This window comes from Arvicola amphibius, chromosome 9 (genome assembly GCF_903992535.2).
Source record: "Arvicola amphibius chromosome 9, mArvAmp1.2, whole genome shotgun sequence".
In the NCBI taxonomy this organism is placed as follows: Eukaryota; Metazoa; Chordata; class Mammalia; order Rodentia; family Cricetidae; genus Arvicola; species Arvicola amphibius.
Genome location: NC_052055.2, coordinates 121514169 through 121529541, shown reverse-complemented (window position 1 = coordinate 121529541; position 15373 = coordinate 121514169). Strand labels below are relative to the sequence as shown.

General features: G+C 47.0%; 1 protein-coding gene across 1 annotated transcript in view; it reads right to left on the bottom strand.

The window, feature by feature from the left end:
- Fkbp5 (FKBP prolyl isomerase 5) overlaps positions 1 to 8924 on the bottom strand; it is an 82349-nt gene extending 73425 nt beyond the window's left edge. The window contains exon 1 of the mRNA XM_038342232.1: positions 8700 to 8924. The gene's annotated coding sequence lies outside the window, so the exon portion shown is untranslated. The remainder of the gene's footprint in view (positions 1 to 8699) is intronic.
- Between the last annotated feature and the right edge of the window lie 6449 nt (positions 8925 to 15373).

Here is a 15373-nt window from a genome sequence, read left to right as displayed (position 1 = left end):
AAAAGTATAAAAAAAAGTCAGAAACAAAGGAAATTAGTGAGTCACTGAGGTTTTAAAAAACAGTCAAAATGACCACTAAGAATAATGGAGTCATTAAGGCTAAAGAGTCCAGACTGAAGAGAACTGCCTTGGCTGGAAGGGGAAAGGGCGGAGATGCTGCAGACAGCTAGAGAGATGGTATTTACACATAGTCCACTTCCAAACAACACCACGGGCTGGGGCGTTGGAAGGCGTGGCAGGGCAGCACAACTGAGCTGTTCCATTTTGTTTGAGTGTGCATGTGTGTGGTATAGAACACCCACGAGTGTGGGCGCACATGTGTTCATGCAAGTGGAGGCTAGAGGTTAATGTAGGTGACTTTCTCGATTGCTCTCCACCCTAAGTAGAGGCAGGGTCTCTCAGCTGAACCCAGAGTTCACTGATTCAGCTGGTCAGCGTGGTCTCAGAATACTGTCTCTGCCTCCTGAGCACTGGGATTACAGATGGGCTGCCGTGCACACAACTTTTATGTGATGCTGGAGATCAGAACTTCAGTCCTCACGTGTGCACAACCAGTGCTCTGGCCACTGGGCAATCTTCTCAGCCCCCAGCGCTGGGGGTTTATAGAAAGAAAGAGTGGCACCTTTGGACAACTGCATTCTCTAAGCACTGCAGTAAAGATAACCTAACACCCTAGGTTAGTGCCGCTGCATCCGACAGACACTGATTAGATGCAGTTATCCTAATAAGAAGCATAAAAAAAAAAAAAATCAACCAACCTTTGTTTTTTAGTCCATGAAACAAGAAGATAAAGACAAAAGTTTCACAATTCCCATTTGTCCAAAGCCAAATCTCTGAGCTAAAACGTACTGATTCTGTTTATAACAGAAGTCTGGAACACCAATACTACTACCATTTACCCTCTCTGTATGAAGCTACCAAGTTTTAAAGATCTTCTTTAACTTAAATATGTGTATTGCTTATTTCTGACTGGGAGTGTGCACACGTGTGCAGGTGCCCTAGGAGGCCAGAACTCCCTGGAGCCGGACTTAAGGTGGTAGCAAGCTGCTCAACACGGGTACTGGGAAGCAAACTCCGGTTCTCGGTTCTCCTGAGTCATCTCACCTTACCAAATTTCATGAAGTTTTAAAAGCACACCAACCATAATGCCAGCAACTGGGAGGCTGTCAAGAAGATCACAAGTTCAAAGCCAGCCAGACTAAAGAGTGGGACTTTATCTCAAAAACAACTAAACCAACCAAAATAAAACAAAAGGCACACTGATCAAAATGTCGGTAAGTAATGAGTCTGGAGAATGTGGAGGGCACTGTTTTCCTCTCTCCGGGCCTGCACTTGGTTATGTGGACAACACAGCAGAGCAGGAGGGGTCAGCGTCACCTACAGGTGTGTTAAAACTTCTCTCTAGCCGGGCGGTGGTGGCGCACGCCTTTAATCCCAGCACTCGGGAGGCAGAGGCAGGCGGATCTCTGAGTTCGAGGCCAGCCTGGTCTACAAGAGCTAGTTCCAGGACAGGCTCTAGAAACTACAGGGAAACCCTGTCTCGAAAAACCAAAAAAAAAAAAAAACTTCTCTCTAGTGGAGACTGACAAAACCAGATTCCAGCAGAGAAGACCGGGTAAGTTAGTACAGCAGCAGAATACCTGCCTAACATAAAAGACCCTGAGTTCAATCCTTAGCACATAATTCACTCCGGAAACCCAAAGAAATTCACTGCATAAACAGGAGAAAAGATGTAGTCTGCCACTTCAGAGCATCAGCAACACGCGCTTTAGAGAAAACCATTCCTTGATCTGGGCTGGCAGCAGATAACTAGTATTCTTCTGTTTAATGCACCTTTGGTTTTGTTGAAAAATATACCAGAGACTAACCTACTGAAGGCTCTGGCTAGCCCTCTAGATACTTTAAATATCTCCCAAGGTAGGAAATAACCAAAAACTTTGACACAGAGATGTTTAAAAAAAAAAAGTTTGTAAAAAATAAACTAACACCTATAAATTATATAGATTAACCTTGAATAGCAAAGAGCCAAAGAACATATACTGAAAATTACATAAAACATCAAGAGGGGAAAAGATGTTTAAAACCATCACTATTTAAACCACGATTTAATCAGCTTTAGTTTCTATCAGTCATGCGGAGGCTATAGGAGACTCACCCTGAGCAACACGGTTTGCAAACACCAAGCTCGCCTCTCTCTGATAAAGAGCACCACCCAGAGATGACAACCAAGCTTTCTGGCCTCCTCTTCCTTTGTCTAAGGTCTGGAACACTAATGCTGGTACATGTCTATGCAGAACCCAGCACACTGTAGGTGTGCAACTCTTTCATAAGAATGAACGCCACCTTCAATTCCAGGAAAGCTACTGCTAGGCTGAGCCGTCCCTGGTGGCACACATAGGATGACAAAATAAAGCAGGGTTGGGGCTGGAGCGATGGCTCAGTGGTTAAGAGCATTGCCTGCTCTTCCAAAGGTTCTGAGTTCAATTCCCGGCAACCACTGGTGGCTCACAACCATCTGTAATGAGGTCTGATGCCCTCTTCTGGCCTGCAGACATACACACAGACAGAATATTGTATGCATAATAAAGAAATAAATATTAGTGGCGCACGCCTTTAATCCCAGCACTCGGGAGGTAGAGGCAGGCGGATCTCTGTGAGTTCGAGGCCAGCCTGGTCTACAAGAGCTAGTTCTAGGACAGGCTCCAAAGCTACAGAGAAACCCTGTCTCGAAAAAAAAAAAAAATATTTAAAAATAAAAAATAAAGCAGGGTTTCCTCACCGTAGCTATGCCTTGAATCATCCTCTACATTCAGAACACACACACACACACACACACACACACAAACAGTAGCTATGCCTTGATTCATCCTCTACATTCAGAACACACACACACACACACGAGACAGTTCTCTTTCCCTGTCATTAACTGATTAGCCAATTTATGGTTGGTTATTTCACTTTTTTCAGGTAAGATCATTTCTCACTTTCAGCACACTTTTTCCTTTACTAAGAATGCAATGTACACACCATACAGCGCAGAGCTTAGTAAGTCTGAGCACATGGAACCAACTGGCAAGTCTGGATTAAGCTGTATATAACATCCTCTGTACTGATTTTGCACTTTTCTGGAAGTTAAAAAGTTAAAAAGGAGAGACTGGGAGGTAACTCCGTGGGTAATGTGTCTGCTGTGCAAGCGTGAGAACCTGAGTTCGAATTCCAAGTGCCTGTGTAAAAGCAGAGCATGGTGGTGCAGGTCTGGAACACCATGAACACCAGTCTGAAGAGCGCAGACTGGCCAGCCAGACTAGCTAAAAGCTCCCGGTTTTAAAAATGAATGTGGATGAGCAATAGGAAAGAGAATGTTGGCCTCCCCGCACACACGGGCAAGTAAATCTGCATACACACATGTGCGCACACACACACAAAAAAAATTACGAAAAATAACATTACCTAAAAGGTAAATCACTTTTTCCATCATCCCAGAAAGGTCCCCTGAAACCCTTCCTGTGACGCACGGTCCCACCTAGCAGCAGTCCTCATTTCTACCCTCATGTCTTGACTTTGCCTGTTCCTGTGTTTTTCCCGCTACTCTGCTGTGGGCTCAGCAGTTTGTTTCTATCAGGCGAGCTGCTGTGCACACCCTGTACCTGTTCCTGAGCACAGACTCTGTCCATTTTGGTGCAGCCTGTTTCTCTGAAAAGGGAAAAAGGGGAGAGAGGTTCACCTTTAAGTAAACTAGAATGGACAGCAATTATGTGTGCATATATTTATGTGTGCATATTCATATATACACAATTATGTAGTTATATGTAATGTGGACAAATGATAATCTGGTATATATATATGCACACATAGATATGATGTATATTTGTACATATTAACTGTGAACCCAAAACTGTTTTGTAAAGATTTATTTTATGCATATGAGTGTTTTGCCTGCATGTCTGTATGCATACCATGTACTCATAGAGGTCAGAAGAGAGTGTCAGATCCTCTGGAACTGTAGGTGTCAAAATCAAACCTGGGTCCTCTACAAGAGCAATGAGTATTCTTATCTTTTTTTTAACTTTAAGATTTCTTTTTATTTATTATGTATACACACACCAGAAGAGGGCACCAGATCTCATTAGGGATGGTTGTGAGCCGCCATTTGTGGTTGTTGGGAATTGAACTCAGGACCTCTGGAAGAACAGCCAGTGAGTGCTCTTAACCTCTGAGCCACCTCTCCAACCCTGCACTGAGCACTCTTAACAAGCCCCACAAATACTAATTTTGCAGAGCTTACTAAATTCAAGGTAAATTAAATCTATGATGGAAAGATGACCATCTCAGCTTTTCTTAATTTTCAGTCTATCTGGGAGCAGAAGAATAGAAACGTCTTTCTCCCACTTGAACTGGTGCTGCCCTCAGCAAGACAAATGTATCCTCGCAAATCTCTTCCAAAAACAGAACACGAGGATCTTACCATCTACTGCACAATAATTTTTTACACCAAATACAAAACACAAAATATGTTTAAGATTTTTTTAACTCTGTCAAAACGTACACATGGAAACAATTTCATCAGTGAATATTTTACATAGGTAAAGAGCATTCCATGCTTATTCAGAATATATGTTGATAAAGGCTCAATGCTAAGATGTTCTCTCCAGTCCAAAAAGTAGCTCGCCACATGAAGTCTATGACGAGGAAACTGACTCAAATTCTCCTGTATAATTAATTTCAGCTGACAAGAGAAAGGACTTCATTTCCAGACACATAAACATTAAAACACACTCAAATCTATTTTTTTAAATAAAGACTTTATCTCATCATTCAAACTTAAGTCTATTAAAACCAACCCTCCAAATCTTAAATGTTCCTCCAATGTTAATTACTAATATTAAGGGTGAAAAGTAAGTGCTCTGTTGGCTTCTCTAGATAGTTTGTTTGTCACTACAATTCCTCATAGTAATTTTTAGTTTGTTTTTTTTTTTTTTTAAAATGCCACCACCTTCAAGCTTGAAAGATGCTGGAGTAAGAATCACTAATCTTTTTTCTCCTTTAAAACAAATCTGACTTTTTAAAAGATCAATTTGAAAATTGCAACCCTGCTCTGACACTCTGATGAACATTTTCAGGAGATACATTTAACAGTAGCCCAGACAGAGACAGAGTGCTACAGATGGTTCTAGAAATTTACCACTGGCACCAAAGGAAGGCTTGCAACCAGGAGAGGGAAAATGCAACCTCTTCTAGTCTGTGATCTTTCCTCATCTTGTGCTCTTTGCGAACACTGAGCAATTTCAAAACTATACAGTTCAAATGTGCCACACTGTAAATACGAGGAAACATCATGAGCCTGTGGATGCTCCCTTTCATTGCTGCATGACTGTGTACTTAAAAACCCATTGTTTCACTCTGAAAAATGTGTCATTTTCATTTCTGTAATAATTGTATCTTCTTCTAAAAGAAAAAAAAAGAGGCTCAATGAATCCTTGAGCTTTGTTACAGAAAACACAGCAACTCCAAATATCTACAATCCCCTACCTTCACTACTGAAAGCTGGCCTGGTTGTTCCAGATAACTAAAATAACACTTTTTTTTTTTACTTTTGACAAAGGCTTTGCTTCCAAACTAAGGGTTAAAACCAGGCACACCAAATGTGTGGACCCTACACTCCCTCTGGTGGTCCTTCACTCTAACGAATCAAATGTTTCCAGAAAGACTAGTAGTAAATACTGATTAAAGCATACGATGTAGACAAATATCACTGGTGGATTTTTGTTGGTGGTATTGTTTTGTAGCAGGGCTTCCTACAGTCATATTACATATGGCCTGGAACTTCTTATGAAGATCTGGCTGCCTCTGCATCTTGGATGCTGGGAGTAAAAAGACATGCACCCTATAGCCCAAGTCAAATTCTCTTACTAAACTACTATGGACAAATGATTCTAAATAGTGGAATTTTAGTGCTCTAAATACTACTATAATATCCTTTATAATCTACTACGTTCTCTAATAAATTCTTTCAGCCTGCCTCCCTTACAGAACTGGCTTTTATACAAAGTAATCATTATTTGCAAGTAAGCTGACATATAAACAGTCCTCCTTTTAAGACAGCAGATACAGGACTTACATATCACCCACCCAGTCTTCCAGGCACGAGGTTTAATGTCTGAAACATCCGAGGCACGCATGTCAAAACTTTAAAATGAGCTGGGCGGTGGTGGCGCACGCCTTTAATCCCAGCACTCGGGAGGCAGAGGCAGGCGGATCTCTGTGAGTTCGAGACCAGCCTGGTCTACAAGAGCTAGTTCCAGGACAGGCTCTAAAAAAGCTGCAGAGAAACCCTGTCTCGAAAAACCAAAAGAAAAAAAAAAAAAACTTTAAAACGTACCAAAGGGCTCAATGGTGGATCGTTTGCCTGGCACCCATCAGACCCTGGGCTGAATCCCCAGGATAGCAAAGATTAAAAAATAAAAATTAAAAAATTAAAAAGCATTAAAATATACTGCAGAGAATTTTAGAAATATAAAATAACGGGAAAAAAAATCTAGTTACTTATTGGTTAACCTGAAAAGCTCGAGCATGACTAAATGGAGGTAACTGTTCGGTGTGAATTAATTACAGGCTTAAGAGTGTCAAAATATGCACAACAGTATCTTCTTTGGAAATCACGAAAATGTTAAAGGCGTTTAGAGCATGTTCTTAATGTCAGTTATTCACTTAAGGGTACAGCATTTGCCTAGCATGCACAAGGAGTGGGTTCAAGCCTAGGAGAGAAAAAAGGAGGAAAGGAGGGAGGTGAGGGAAGAAGGAGAAAAGGAACTTAGCAGCAATATCCAGACTCAAAAGGAACTACACTTGAAGGTAACTGCCTAACAAACAGCCCTAATTCTGCGTGTGTGGATGTGAGAAGCAGCTGTGCACTGATTTTGAAAGTGAAGTATGGTTGATGACTCTATGATCTGGTCTGCCACAAATAAGACAAAGTAAACAAAAGTCAGCAATTAAAATTTCTGAAAGCTGGACTTTAAAGTGGGCATCAAAAAGCACTTTTCTAGTTCAAGCCCACGCCAGCCATGCTTCTCTGTGTAACTAGATGAAATAAGCCGTGAAGGGCTGGGGAGACGGTCCCGGCTGCCCTCCCACGGCACCCACACTTCAGCTCCTGGCCTCTGATGCTGCCAGCACCAAGCATACAAATAGCATACTGACATACACATAAAAGACCCATAAGCATGAATAAATTTAAAAAAAAAATTAAGTAATGTGACTTATGGTATTTGGTTCATGTAAGCGGCATCTTAGGACACAGGATTGCGAACCCTCCACCTTCGTGTGGTGAAACAGCAAAGTGGGATTAAACCTGAAACAAGGAAAGCCCCCGTCAAAGCAGCCATTCTACACGGCCTGCAGGAACTACCAGGAACTTTAGCCAGACTGAACCTCTCTGCACGACAGGGTACGCTAGTTCACTCTAGACTGAAATGCCTTAGGAACTAACAACACAGAATACGCTTTCTTTCCCAATCCAAGAACAAGGAAGAATTTCAAAATCAACTGACTTGCCTAATCCAAAACCATAGGTTTTTCATGCTGAAGTGAATTAAATTATGTCTTAGGCTGGTGGGGTTGCTGAGGAGGTAACGACACTTGTCCCTAAGCTGAACCACCTGAATTTGAAGTCCAGGACCCACATCGTGGAAGGAGAGAAACAACTCAGACAAGTCGTCCTCTGACAGCCACACCTGTGCCAGCATGGTCGCACAAACACTGACAACAGATAAATAAATAAATACACAAATGAAATTTTAAAAGAGAATAAAAATAAATCCACTCAATGTCACATAACTAAATACTGAGAAAAGTAAATATTGAGAAGCATACTTTTAAAAAATGTTGGAATGACAAAAACCTCATTAATGTATAAACTTGCTGTTTTAAAACAATTTAAAAGTAATATTCCTACATTAATTTAAAATAATCTCGAGTGGTCCCAACTAATAGCTAACTCAAATTAGCTAGATGAATAAAATGGCCACTCAATTAATTAGTGTAATTAAGTAATGACTAACTACTCTGAAGCTCAACTCCTCTAAGTACAGATTATACCCAACGCAGTTCCACACAGGACACATTAGAGAGAAAGGGAGAGAACTAAACCCCGTGTTTCTAACAAATAATGAATGTTATTAACCTTCCCATTTAAAAATAGCTAAAATATGCCATTTCTGTAGCATCCGCAAAGTGAAAGCTCTTAGAAGCCTGTTCGGCACATACCAGACAGCTGGGAGAGAAGTTACCAGAAAACGGTTAAGGGAAAGTACAAAGGAGTAAGAATGTCCCACCAGGATTAGATAGTTTCAAAGTTATTTCTTGGATTGATTCAGACAAGAGAAGGAGCTACTACAATTCTATAGTAATAATAACAAACAGCAAGAGCGGGAAGGAAGGGACAAAATTCTTAACCCAAATTCACCTTAACTTTTCCCTTGTCCTCTACTCTAAGAAAATGGAAAGACAATGAAAATAAACTCTCTCCTACCCCTAGAAAAGGCAAAGAAAGTGCCCATTCAACGTTCAGCCTCCGTCTGCTGGAAAAAAAAAATCCCCAAACCACCAGCTCTCAACCGCTGCCTGCAGAATTGACTGAAAGGCGGCCAAGCACGGAACACACTGTCCCGAGCCCTGCACGCTCTGCTTACGACCTGTACCTTCCAAAGCTTTCACCACCGCCGCAGAAGCCCAAGATTCAAAACCCGAGGCGCAGGCGCTCCACCTGGCTCACCCACAGCAAAGAGGATGATGAAGATGATCATAATGCAGTGTGCTCCCTTAGCTTCATACATGCGCGCGCGCGCACCAAAGGCTGGGTTCCGAGTCACGGGCTACCGCCGGGACAACCGCTGGGACAGTAGTGTGATGTCCCAGGGCTGAAGGGAATGGAGGCTCCTAAAACAACTTACATATTTATAGAGAGTGAGTGTGTGAGAGCGTGTGTGTGTACAGGTCAGAGGACAACTCTCGCGAGTCGGTTCCGGGGATCGAACTCCGTTCGTCAGATTTGGCAACAAGCGCCTGTCCCCGCTCAGCCACCTCGGAGGCCCCTAAAGCAACTTTTAATTGGCTTTCCCTCCTGCGTCCACTTCCGAGCCCGCGGGTCACCTGCCCGCCGGCAGCGAGCCGGCCCGGGACTGGCAGGTGAGGGCGGCGCCCGGGCGGCACGCCCCTCGCAAGGCCCGGCGGACGCGGCGGGGCGCTCCGTTATCCGCGCGCGCGTGCGGGCTCGCTGGGCTCCGGAAGGCCAAGTTTCCTCCGCGCCCGGCGGCGGCGTGGCGTGGAGACACGGGGCTCCTGGACCTGTGCACAGGCTGCGCGGGAAACAAAAGCCGCGCGCGGGCGGGCGAGCCGGCGCCGCGCTGAGCGATCGCTGACCGGAGGCGCGGCCGCTCCGCCTCCCACGCGTGGCCCCTGTCTGCCGCACGCCCCGTCCACGCCGCCCCGGAGAAAGCCGCGTGAGGGATGGTGGAGGCGGGACCGCCAGCGCCCGGCCGACTCCCGGGTGCACCGCGCGCGCGCGCGCTCCATCCCCGCGGCCATGGCGCCCGTACCTGTCGCCGCCGCCGCCGCGTCTCAGGCTCCGCGTCTCTCCGCGGCGCGCGCCGCCGCTCAGCCTCTCAGCCCGCCCAGCAGGCCGCCCGCCCGTCCGCTCGCTCGCTCGCCCGCCCGCACGCTCCAGTCGCTCAGCCGCGCGCCGGACACCGCCGCCGGAGACTGGCAGCGCCCGCGAGCCGGCTAGTGCGCCGGGCAGCGCCCGCCGTCGTCCCGCCCCCACCGGCCGCAGGACCCGCCTTCCATAGGCTCGCGAGGCTGTCAATCCGCCCCCAAAAGGCGCGCGGGTTGTGGCTCCGCCTGTCCCCATTGGTGGCCGCGCACAGTCTATGCAAATAAGGCTCCGCCCCCTTCGGGTGCCTCCCCGCCTCTCCGCTGCAGCCCACGTGTCTGGCCCTTGCCCTTTGTGGGGGCCGGAGAGGAGGGATGGAGGAAGCTGACTGACACCTCTTGGCGTCGTCCTTGGCCTCCAGACGCACTCCTGCTAAGCCTGCCCTGCCTGTCTGTCCACCCAGCCCGCCCTTCGCGAGGCCGGAGGGATCAGGCCATGCTGACCCCAGGAAACAACCTCATGGACTCCAGGATGCTCCTTAGAGACTGGGAAGCCCCCGAGTTAGCACCTAGCTCCACGCTCTCCCTCGGGGTCTCCGCCCTCTCCAGCACAGTCGCCCAACGCCCAGGTGAAGGGGACAGGAAGGAGCCCGAAGAGTGGACTCCCCTACCCCAACCACGTGGCCTGGGTGACTCCCGTGGACGTGCAGGAGCTGCACCTGGGGACTTGAGCGCGAACTCTTCCTTTTGTAGATTTTTTTTAAATGAATGTGTTGTAGTGTCTCGTCTAAATGTATGGCTGTGCGCTATGTGCGTGCAGTACCCAGCAGAGGCCAGAAGAGGGCGTCGGGTCTCCTGGGACTGTATTTGTGAGATGCCATGTGGGTGCTGCTGGTGGCACCCAGATCCTCTGGGAGAGCAGCCATTGAGTTCTCTCTCTCTCTCTCCTCTCTCTCTCTCTCTCTCTCTCTCTCTCTCTCTCTCTCTCTCTCTCTCTCTCTCTCTCCCTCTCTCCTTCTCTCTCTCTCCCTCTCTGTCGCTCGCTCAGAAGAGAAATCAAAAGTCTCAATTACCTATGGAAATGTCTCGTAGAAACGTGAAAACCCGTGGTTTCTGGCTCCGTGTCTGCTTTTATTTTAGTTAGTTATTTTTGTTTCTTCTGCGTTGTCATACTTAGAATTTTGGAAGACATTCTTTATGTCACCACGCTGGGTGATAGAATGGTCATTCTTTCCTGTCTTCAGAAAAGATAAAACTGACCTAGGAACCTCCTCTTGGGCAGGGGTCCTGTCTTAGTCACTTGAGTTAACTTCCCCCGGATCAGCCTCCAGGGAGGGCCACAGGCTGTTTACGTGAATTCATCACCGTGATGTGGATAGCACTGCTCACTAATGCCAGCTGGTTCTGCCTCTACTCTGCCTACAGAGAACAAGAAGTATGCCCTGTGTGGAGGAGGGCGCATGGAGGTGAGAAGGCACCGTGCCAGCCCGCAAAGGCTCCGAGCTAGCAGACAGGGACATCCACACTTGAGTAATGTTCCAGGGCTCGTGGCATGTCTACATAGAAGAGTGGGGCGCTCTCCAGGGAAGAGAGTCCGTGCCCCCCCCCCCGTGAGAGGCAAGGGAGGGGCTTCATTGAAGAGGTCCCATAGAACCCACTCTTCCGAGATGGAGAAAGGCTTTTGCCGGACCAGAGGCTGTGGATAAGGAACGGACTCGGCCCGGAGGTGGGACGGGACAGCTCGGAGTTAACAAAGCACGCAGCCCTGGAACTGCCGAGGAGCTGCTTGAACAGCGAGGGGCAGTGTGGGCCAGTCTGCAGGGTTGTGTCGGCTTGTCACGTGTTCTTAGAGGAGACTCTTCCTGGAGGAAGAAAAGCCCGGGAGGCTGCCAGGCTGTGTTGTAACACACCACAGCAAACAACAGGGGCTGTAGATACAGCTGCAGGCTTTTTTTTTTTTTTTCTTCTAGGCCAGAGTCTGTGGGGAACAGTCAGTTCTTCAGCTCCGGTGGCAGCCTGGCTAGCCCCACCCACTCCCCCAGAAAAACCACTCGGGTCACCAAACTCACCCTCCTCGGCATCTTCCCTACGCATCGATGCCCTGGATGTGGCAGGAGAAGCCCTATCCCGTCGCATGGAGCCATTCTTTGCAGGTTTGCCACCAAGGCTGGCTTCATGGGTGTGTCATCTTTTTTAGTGACACGCACTAAGAAAGTCCCCGGTGCTCCGCTTAAAGTACTGCTGTGGTCATCTTGACATAGTCGTTTTTCAACAAGGGCCCTCTGTGTTCTTTTTGCACCGATTTCTGCAAATTGCACAGCCAGTGCTATAGCCCTTTGTGCCTGTGATAGAATTCAAACCACATTTCAGTCTTAAAGCACTCGGTGTCCACAGGTTTGTTCCCACAGCATGGGTAACTCGATGCTCGCTATTGTCATGTGGCATCCATTTCTTTTCTCTTACTCATTGAGAGAGCTGCAGCGGAGGGCCAATGAGAGGGCTCAGCGGGTAAAGGGCCTTGTGGCTAAGCCCGGAGACCTGAATTTGATCCCTGGGTTTCACATAATGGAAGAAAAAAAAGAACTCTTGCAAGTTGGCCTCTGACCTCTACAAACTCACTGTGTGGCACACACATCACCTCCTCCACTTCACACACACACAAATAAATGTAATGGGGGTCGATACGCTGCAGATTGGAACCTTCTCCAGGTGTACTGGCTAGGAAGTGGGCAGAGGCCGTGTTCACACCCGGCTTGTCCAAAGCCCATGTGCTTCCCACCACAGAGCCCCAGCCCAGTGTGAGAACCTTTTCCTGAGGCGGCTGTGCACACGGAGGAGAGAGAGCCTGCTTGGGAAGTCAGAAGACAGTGAAGTGGGCCTCCGCCATTGCATGGCTGTCCTTTCGAATGGTTTGTCGCCCGTACTGAACAGATCTCAATCATGGTATGCGTAGGTCTTGTCTCTCTTTGCTTCTGGGACTCCAGTCTAAGCACGGGGCTGACCCCACTCCACCCCATTCTTCGGTGTTCTCTATCTCCTTCTCCATTTCAGCTCAAAAATTCCCCTTCCAGTTTTAAACAAGAGTACAGTGGTCAGGACAGGGTAGACGAGAGCTTATAATTCTTTCGCATTTTTTATTTTTTGTTTTTTGGGTTTTTTTTTGTTTTGTTTTTTTTTTTTTTTGGTTTTTCAAGACAAGGTTTCTCTGTGGCTTTGGAGCCTGTCCTAGAACTAGCTCTGTAGACCAAGCTGGTCTTGAACTCACAGAGATCCGCCTGCCTCTGCCTCCCGAGTGCTGGGATTAAAGGCCTGCGCCACCATCGCCCGGCCTTTCTCATTTTTTAAAAGGTTTCTTAGCCTTAATTTCTATATGTGAGTGTTTTGTTTGCATGTATGTATGCCTGTGTACCACATGCATGCTCAGTGCCCACAAAAAGGCAGAAGAGGGCATAGGTTCCTCTAGAACTAAAATTATATCCAGTAGGGAACCACTGCCACATGGATGCTGGTCCTCTGTAGCCCCTGAGCCATAACTCCAGCACTGCTGTTTAACTTGCTTTTTTAGAGATTTTTAACTTTTTATTTATATGTGTGTGTCTGTAGGGGAGAGGGCACATGAGGACCGGTGCTCTGAGAGCCCTGAAGAGATCCCCAGGTCCTCTGGGCAGAGTCATAGGTGCAGGAGTTCAGATCCACTGGACGAGCAGGTCCTGCTATCAGCTGCTCAGACCTCTTTCCAGCCCCATGATCTTCGTTGTTGTTGTTGTTGCGTGTTTGTGTGTGCATGCATGTGTATATGCATGTGTGCCATGGCATGCACATGGCAGTCAGAGACAACTTTAGGGAGTTCTCTCCTACCGTGTGGACCCCAGGAATGAAGCTCCGCTAGTCAGGCTAGACAGCACCTCACCTGCAAAGCCACCTCTTCAGCCTCTGGGAGTTCCCTTTTATTAAATGACCCAGCTTTGGAAGCCTCATCTAAGAGTCATTTTCGTTATATATAGCTTCCTAACAAACTAGCCCAAAACTGAAAACCATTCCAGTGGACTTCTTCTTAAAGGGCCAAAGAGAAATATTCTAAGCTTAGAAACCATATTCTTTGTCACACTGACTCAGTTGCCATTACAGCCATTGCTATATGTAAATGAATTGCATGGCTGTGTTTGTATAAAACTTTATTTATAAAATCAGGCCCCACCCTACACCCAAAGGCATCTATGAAAACCCGTAACTAACATCATAATAATGAAAGACCAGGTACTTGCCTAGTGAACAAGAACAGGACAAGGATGTCCACTCTGGTCACTTTTAACGTTTATTTTGTGTTTGTTTTTTGAGACAAGTGTTCATGAAAGCCAGGCTGGCCTCAAACTTGCTGTGTTGCTGAAGATGAACTTAAATTCCTGATCCTCTTGCCTCTGTCTCCCGGGAGCGCATCATCATGCCTGGAGGCTATGTGTGTTTAATGTTGGACCACGTGTACTAGTCAGGACAGTTAAACAAGACACACATGAAGAAGGAGATGGATTTAAAAAGCAAAAGAGGCCGGGCAGTGGTGGCGCACGCCTTTAATCCCAGCACTCGGGAGGCAGAGGCTGGTGAATCTCTGTGAGTTTGAGGCCAGCCTGGTCTACAGAGCTAGTTCCAGGACAACCAGAGCTATTACACAGAGAAACCCCGTCTCAACAAATGAAACAAATCCAAAAAAAAAAAAAAAAAAAAAAAAAAAAGTGACCTGGGCTGGTGTCTGGACCTGCCAGCTTTGGTACTGCCCGGCTGGAGAGAAGGGGTGACACATGCAGAGAAGCTGGGATCGGGTGGGCCACATGCTGGGATGGAGCTGTGACATGCCTAGAAACTCGTGTTTATTAGACGCGGCTCTCAAGGAGGGGGCTCCTTCTGTACAGCTGGTTTAATATATACATCTGAACAGGATGTGTGACAGCTGATGTCAGAAGGGCTCTCTGCAGAGGAGCAGCCAGTGGGAAGAGAAGACTACGCTTGACACTTTCGGCACAACTGTCAACATCTGGACTTCCACCGGGGAAGACTGCCATTCCCGCGGGCCTGAGGCACTGGGGTCCTTGACATGGACACGCTCATGGCACGAAAGCACATTCGCTCAGGACTTCATCCGCTCCCTGCAGTCTGTGATGGTGGAGGTCACTTGGCAGAATGCCATCTGCCATGCACAAAGCCCTGAGTTTGATCCGCAGCACTGAATAAACAGAATGTTGTGTCGCCAGGCGGTGGTGGCGCACGCCTTTATTCCCAGCACTCGGGAGGCAGAGGCAGGCGGATCTCTGTGAGTTCGAGGCCAGCCTGGTCTACAAGAGCTAGTTCCAGGACAGGCTCCAAAGCCACAGAGAAACCCTGTCTCGAAAACAAACAAACAGACAAAAAAAGGATGTGGTGGCACTTATCTGTCATCCCAGCACTTGAGGAGTGGAGTCAGGGACCAGCAGTTTGAGGTCATCGTTGGCTATGCAGTATGTTTAAAGTCAGTCTGAGCTAGAGACCCTGTTTCCAAAAGAACAAAGGAAAGGAGGAAGGAGCGAAAGATAGAATGTCTTCTCCCGGGTATATGATATTCTGTGCATCAAAACTCAGAGCTAGCAAACTCAGCGAGGCTTTAGGCTACACACTCAGTAACAGCCAGTAGTTGTATCTCTGTGTGCCTGCACTGAATAATCCAAAATGAAATTCAGCATATTAAAAACTCATT